We start from the raw sequence: 7,628 nt of genomic DNA, 5'->3' as shown, positions 1-7,628 counted from the left end.
AGCATAAGCCAAAAATCAAGTTTTATTGTGTGCCCTACAGAGATTTCTGTGTTCAAAATGAAATCAGAAAAATAGGCACTTGTTTATCTCCATACATTATTGCAGCATGTGTGACAAGAAAATAAAGAAGTAATGAATATTATTAGTGCTTCCTTTTTATTGATTACTGTGTTTCTTTAGCTGCAGGAAATACTGGAGAAAATTTATGGCTCCAACCTTTAGTTTAAAAATTAGTGTAATTGTTAAGGTGTGGAATTATGAACAACTGCTTGTCAAACAGTAACAAGAAGACAACCTTTACAAAAAACATCTAATATTCTGCCTGCATCAGAAAACTTTCAGAAAATAACAAGAGCTGATCAGTAAGAGTAATAATCTCCTTTAAAAGGGGAATGTAGATGACAGTAAGTAAACACAAACATTGAAACGGGCAGTGCAAGGCACATAATGAGGGTGTTTCAAAGAGATTTGCAGTAAATACAGCTTTTTTTTTAATAACAGGATGTTTACAAGTTCCTCTGACTTTTTTTACTCCTGAATTCCTCACAGTAATTCCACTGGCTTAGATGGCATGGTAATCAAGTCAAGCCTGATGAGAGTTAGACTTCTCTTCTGAATCATACCCACTTCATCCTCCTGGTCCACTTTTGCTAAAAATGTTTCCTCCACAGAATGCTGTGCTCCTCTTCCAGAAGAGTTAAAGAGTAGGCACAGTGGCTTTACAAATAAGCTGTTGGTCTATATCAGCCTTTGGGGCTGACACTTCATCTGTCCATAAATTTTTAAGCTGCCGTGACAGTGCTGTTACATCTTTACGTGAGTGGTGCCTCACTTTGCCCCATCCAATGTATCTTCCCTTTGCATGAGTTCCATCTGCCCAGACTCAGAAGAAACTATTTACAAGAAAATACTTTTAAAGGTTGTTTCTGGTTTATTGTAAGATATTTCTGTTCCTAAGGCATCTTTCCATCTGATGATTAGCATCAAAACATCTTGTAAGCCTTGATTCTTTAGCTTTCTCTGTAGTCCCAAGGTATATGGAGAAAAAGGTTTTGCATAGCTCAGAGTTGAAACTTACTTCTTAGCAGCAGAGAGCAAGGTGACACAACAGCTTGGGCCAGAATTAAAAAGACAAGTGACGGATGGCTAAAACTGTGAGAGGAAGCTGATGTGGAGAAAGGAATCCTTGAGTTGAATGGTCACGTGCAATTGAGACCTCCCTCTCTTTCACCTTAATCTTATTTGGTCTGTAAAGCTCTGGAGGAAATACAGAACTGGGCACTGAACAGAGATTGCAGAAAGCCTTGCTGAGCTAGAAAATGGAGGTGTATATGGAGAACAGAAGTGTTGAGTCTAAGGTCACAGCCAGCTTACGAGAGACCAAGGGCTTGGAATGCTCTGTCATGACCAGCAGATGCATTGGATGAGCAGCACCACAGCTGGGATGTGTGGTCCTTCAAAGTCCTCCATGGAGCTGAGAACTGGGAAATCCAACAGCACACAGGAGGACTGCTGAGGATCTGGTAAGGCAAGCCAGCCAGGAAGGGAAAAAGCAAGTGACCATCCTTCATCAAAAGGGACATGGCCAACAAAGCAGTTCAATTCTGGCCATTACATGTTTCTACTGATACAGTTGTGCTGAAAAACAGTTCTTCAGTGTTAGCTATAAGCCCTCTGAGAGGTTTACCTGTTTTTTATTTCACACTAAGGAATGGTCGAAAGAATATCATTGGAGCCTTTCACTGTAGAAAAATTGAATGAGTGTCCCGTCTTTGCAAGACTGAACAGTTTGATATGACCACAGGTGTAACAAACACCATCCAATGAATCACCTCCTATGCCTGATTTTCAGATGTCTTTAGCACCCTCACCAAGGATAATTGTTTAAAGAGCTCTGTACTCAAAGGGACCAGATTTCTGAGTGGCTCAGTGCTCTGGGAACAACCTATTCCCCTAGCATCATGAAGAGATACGCACACCCACTGCAACACAGACGTGTATCTCAGTCTTCGGTAACTAGCTGTCGGTCCTTAAAGATGATGTTGAAATGGAAAAGGATGTGCAGCCTGGGAAAATAATGGCCAAATTTGTTTAACATACTTTACAACAATGGTTATGTCACATAATTTTAAGTGAATCTTGTTCATTAAAGGCTGAATCTCTGCATTTGGTGCTGTAGAAGCCTGGAGGAATCACAAAGAATTTGTCTAATTGGCATCATGCATGAAGGCTGCTGAAGCATTGGGAACGACCAGATCTTCCGCACCAGTAATGATCTTATTGCCATAGTTACAGTTGTCTGACTCTCCTGCTCCCTGCAAGCTGACAAATCACATTAAGAATATTTGCAAAACCTTGAAAGTCTCACCTAGGATGCAAGTAGTTGAACAGCTGCTTTAAAACCCACTTCTGCCTATAGTCATGCCCAATCCTGCTTCAGCTGTGGGGGAAGTCCTCATTGTCTGTAAAAGCAAAACATCTGCTTGCTCTCTAATCGCAGGTACTGCAGCCCAGGGACTCCTTGAGCTTTGTGGATGCTGAGCAGGCTGGGCCCTACGAAGGGCTATGAGGTAAAGTAGAAGTTTCTTATGTGCCTTTTTTACTAGGGAAGGGAATGAGTATAATTCTTGAAAACCCGTTCAGATCAGGAGCCTGGGTTAGGACAGGGGGGCTGAGAGTGAGTAGGTGTTGACTTGTCCTGGAAAGGCTGATATGTCTCTTCTTTCCATGAGGTGAGAGTGTTGATTCCAGCCACCCATGAAAGCTGAGCTATCTTTCATTCCCCATCAGGAAGCTGTGCTCTACCTGAACAGGGCAGGTGTACAAAACCACAGGCTGTGAGTAAGAGCCAGAGCAAAGGCACTTATCACTCTTGACTAAAGAGCCTCAACTCTTGTTCTGTGAATTAAAGAATAGAAGGCTCCAAGGAACATGGTTACTAACCCACTATGGCACTTTTAATGTCAAATTGTATTCCAACCCTTACAATTTGTATCCTTCTTTTTCCCTCTGCATCTTTCTCTTAGCAAGCAATAGTAGCTTCTTTTTCCATTTTCAGCCCCTTTTGTCTCAAACTGAGTGGTAAACAGGGTAGCCTGACTTAGTCAGGTGCCTCACAGGTATTAAGATGACTTCTCCTTTCCAAAGCACTTTGTCTCAACTTCCTGGCTTGTAAGGATCTGTGTGGTGATTTGGGTAGTTTCAGCATACTCTGTAATCCACTGTCTGTCTTTTTCCATGGAAAATGCAAGGATGTCATTGTCAGGCATGCACAGAAACTAGACTGCCAGGCATACTTGCATGTATCTTCTCCTTATTTTGTAAGCTGACTTGATAAATTAAGAATGGTTCTCGTACAAACAGACTTCCAAGGCATCACTTAGTACAATTAATGGGATGGGCAAAGGGTCTTTTTATCAATCACATTGTCTTTGTGCTCATCTGCCATCTTCTTTTGCAGACGCATTTAAGGTGAGTCTGAAATGCGTTCAAGGTTTCAGGAGAAGCATCCGTTTGAATCTTTTAATTGAGGTCAGGAGAGCAGAAGCAGCAAGCAAACTTGAAAATCTGGAAAGGGGGAAAAAAATGTCTGTGGGTCTGAGACAATCCTTGTTGCAAAGAGGCACACGTTTGGTGAGAGGCAGGGCATGTCTTTTTCTGACAGTTTGCTGTGACTTTTGTGGATGGTGTCAGTGAGCCTCTCCCTCCCAGGCACAGAGTTTCCCCTCTGGACCATTCCTATGCAGGGCTCTGAGACCACAGTAGCCTGCAGAGGGGAAATTTTCAGTATCTCATGGGAAATGTAGTCCACTCAGAAGCCCTCACGTCAGAGAGAGGCTCTGGCACAGAAATACCCATGGGGAGCCACAATGATATTTCCAATTAAGTGTCAGTGGCACTTGACAATTTTCAGTGTTCAACTTTCCATTAAAAAAAAAGAAGAAGAAACTGTTTTCTGTGAAAAATGCTTTTCTACATTTTTTTTCCAAGCCTTTGCCTACATCTTTTGCACAATTAAACCTTATTATCCAGCAGTATGGAAGGGATGAACTCTGCATCTGTCAACATGCTCCACACTAACTGCATTAGCCTCTTCTCCTTGGCCATATGGATTAAATTTTTGAACTGCCACCTGTAGCCAAGTTCATAATGGCCATTAATAACATCTAAAACTACATGTGCCTTGACAAAGGAGAGAAGCACTCTCCTTTAGGTGATTGAACAGAAGCATTATTTCTGTGTCATCTTGGCAAAGTTACTATTTTCCCATGAAACCACAGGTTGGGGTTTTTTTTGCTTGTTGGGTGAATTGACGAAGATTGCATCAGGCATGAGTTAGAAGGCATTGGACCAACAAAATACAAGGACTCGTACTGTATTATGCCTTTCACAAGTTGTTTGAACAATGGGTCAATTCTCAGTTATTAATAGTTTGCAATGAGAAATCAGGCTCTGGTCTTTGATATGTTTTTTAAGTTGAACCCTACTGACTCAACTGTGCATGCAGAGTGATGTCTGCAATCGCATCCTCAAATTTTAAGTTCTAACCAAACTGCAGGAAATAAAACCTCCATGCCGATTAAATTATAGAATACTTTATTTTACTTAATCTTGCCCAGCAAGCTAAAATAAACATGCATCCTTAGATGTACCAGTAATTCATGTAACATGATAATTACTCAGTGTGCAATCATTACATTTCCAATAGCACTCATTACCCCAACAGCTCTCAAGCGTTTCTGCAGCAGCACTCGGCTTGTAGTTGCAATGACACCATTTTGCAAGTTTCTGAAGGCATTTTTTTGCTCTGACTAGCATTGATTACATTTCATTTGCCTTTTTGCCCCTGCTATTGTTTATTCGCAAGAGTTTATCAATTAGCTCAGTCACGATCCCAACAAAAACTACTGTTTCACTCACTAAAAATCAATAGGGAAACTCAATAACTCTTTCTAAAACTCAATAAAGAAGCAGCAAATAAAGAGTTCACAGCAGATATGTGCACAGGGCTTTGGTTGAATAGTTTATCTGATGAAAAAATCATGGTTTTTGTTGACTTTAACTACCTACCAAATGCAGCCTGAACCTGCAAAAAATTTGTTCCTGCCTTGCCCTTTTGTTTTTGTTTCAAAATACTGAAATAAAGGTGGTGTTTTCCAAGAGAAAGTATTTTGATAGTTTAGAAGACATATCTTGAGATAAAGGTTATGGAAATGGGAAAGTACCACCATTTTTGAAGGTTAAAATTATGCTAAAACCAAGCCAAAATACTGTGTGCATGGACAGGAAGGAAGAACAGGTGATGTTATGCTGCTCAGCTCAGGCCAAAGCAACCACTCTTTGCTTCCACTTCCAAGTGACTTTGTAATTGTCCTTTTGACCTCCATCCATTCCTCGTGTTTAAGATAGGAGTCCATCTGGAGTATAATTTTGGGGACTTGGGCTAAAGCTCATTTGTTCTTTTCATGATGAGGCTAATGTAGTGACCTTCATAGCAGAAAGCAATAAGAAATTATTTTGTATTGTAGTTTGGGATGACAAATTCAAGAGGAATTTATCTGATGATGACCTAACAAATTCTAATGCAGAAGCAGGAGGTGTTTTCAGCAGAGTTACAGCAGGATCAGTTTTCAAATGCCCTTTAGATATGGGCAATAATTCTTGCTCTTTTATACTACTGTGGCAGCTAGAGGCTTCCAGCCAAGCCAGGATCTGGTATACTGTGTGATGCTGTATTGTTTTTGCACACAGTGCAAGACATTCTTGTCCCAGAAGATGTGCTAAAATAAGTAGATAAGACAAAAAAAAAACGGAGAGAAAGGAAATACTTTTTTATTTTTGCTTGTTCAACTGATGAAGATAGCAGAGAAGAGATACTCTCTGATTACCCGTGAAGTTGCAAGCACAGCCCCAAGGCAAACACTAGTACCTTCATTTCCAGTAGGATACTTTAAATTTGTATTATCCTTCATCTGCACAAGAACCAGAACACAGCAGCTGGGAACACATTGTGCTTCTCATATTTTGAAATGGTCCAGAGCAAGCAGCCGCTTTTGCATAGCAAAACTGCTTAAGGCTTGTCAGCAGTTAACATCATGTTTAGAAGGCAAAACATATATTCTTAAAATCTGCTTCACTCTGATCAGATTAGAAAATAGTGTCAAGGAAATTAAAGGAAAATAAAGAAGGATGAAACTGCTCTCAGAATAATGTAAAAATAATTATCATTGTGCCAGCCGTTAGCATGTTGTCCCTGCTGAGTGCCAGAGGAGGAACATCTATTTTCAAAGTGCTTTTTGGGCCTCATCCTACATCATGCTCAGGTTGCTCAGTTCCCATGCAGTGTTGATAGAAACTAGAAGCACCCAGCACCTCAACAGCTGCCCTGAGCATCTTCCAGGATCAGCCCACCATGGACAAGAGCAGCTCGTGCACTGGCAGTGAGAGCAACACAAAGGAGTTGAAAATACAACGAAGGAAAATGAAATGTGTTGGAAAATTCCATAATTAAAGATGATGGCTTTTAATTGTGATTTATTAACATGGTTGCTGCCATGTTTCCAATGATTGTCTGCCATTTTGGAAAAGTGTCTCCTTGGATGTGCTGACACATTCATGTCTGTTTACAGTGAGAGATCTCCACAAAACACTTCAGCAGCTGGGAGACTGGTGATATACAGGAAAGTGAGTGCATCTCTTGGAGAAAAGCCCTCTGAACTTTGGTGAGGAGGTTATCATGAAGTGACTTTGAAACCTTATCCTCCTGCTCACAATAAGTTACTCCTAGGAAGGGGAATTGAAAATAAAACTCTGATTTTAATGAAATGATGGAATGAAATGAATAATGAAATTTAGGAATGTTTACATTTGCCTTCATGGCCTTTGGTTTATAAACTCTTGCAGCAGCAAATGGAGAGGCCAGAAGTAGTACTAGGACCTAGCACAGCTGCAGTTTCTCGTGGCAGCGGAAAAAAAATAGTGAATTCCATTAAGCTGTTGGTTTTTATTCTGCCTTGCTGCTATTTAGCAAAGGTAAATGCATTGTGAAGATCAGGGGCACAGCAGTCATATGCTCTGGCCTGTGACACGAGCACATATCGAATGGTTCTGAAGTCTTCCCTTTCTTGGCTAAATAGACGATGGCAGCAGGAGAGCTCATGCTTCACCCTCCTGCTCTAAGTGTTCTTAGCCCTTTCTAAGTACAGCCAAGGGGAAGACTTTCTTAATCAACCTCTTTGGTGATCTGACTGAAGGTCTTTAGCAAGGTTTATTATTTTCTTCATCTTGGCCTGAGTTGGTGAGATGGGTAATTAATTATAGTTTATCCATTTGTCAGGATGATTAAAGCAGCTCTGCTGTGTAGCTTGACCTTCAGGTAACCGGAGAATTCTTTTCACTTAACTCTACGCTACCACTGCAGGAAATTTGTGCAGTCTCTTGCACCTAATATTTTCCTCATCACTGTTCTGAATGTTTTGTATTCTTTTAGTATGATTTTTTTTTTTAATCCAGAAAATACATAGAATCATTCTCATTAGGATTGGAAGAAATTCTGAGGCCCATAAGAATATTCATATTGAATGTTGTGGGCATTCTTGTAGGTTTATCAGCTTTTCTACAGATCTACA

General features: G+C 40.5%; 1 long non-coding RNA gene across 1 annotated transcript in view; it reads left to right on the top strand.

Moving 5' to 3' along the window:
- Positions 1 to 2,462: 2,462 nt before the first annotated feature.
- LOC116444340 overlaps positions 2,463 to 7,628 on the top strand; it is a 104,887-nt gene continuing 99,721 nt past the window's right edge. The window contains exon 1 of the long non-coding RNA XR_004240280.1: positions 2,463 to 2,570. This is a non-coding gene — a long non-coding RNA (uncharacterized LOC116444340). The remainder of the gene's footprint in view (positions 2,571 to 7,628) is intronic.

This window comes from Corvus moneduloides, chromosome 5, assembly GCF_009650955.1.
Source record: "Corvus moneduloides isolate bCorMon1 chromosome 5, bCorMon1.pri, whole genome shotgun sequence".
Lineage (NCBI taxonomy): Eukaryota > Metazoa > Chordata > Aves > Passeriformes > Corvidae > Corvus > Corvus moneduloides.
This window is presented reverse-complemented; position numbering and strand designations above follow the sequence as displayed.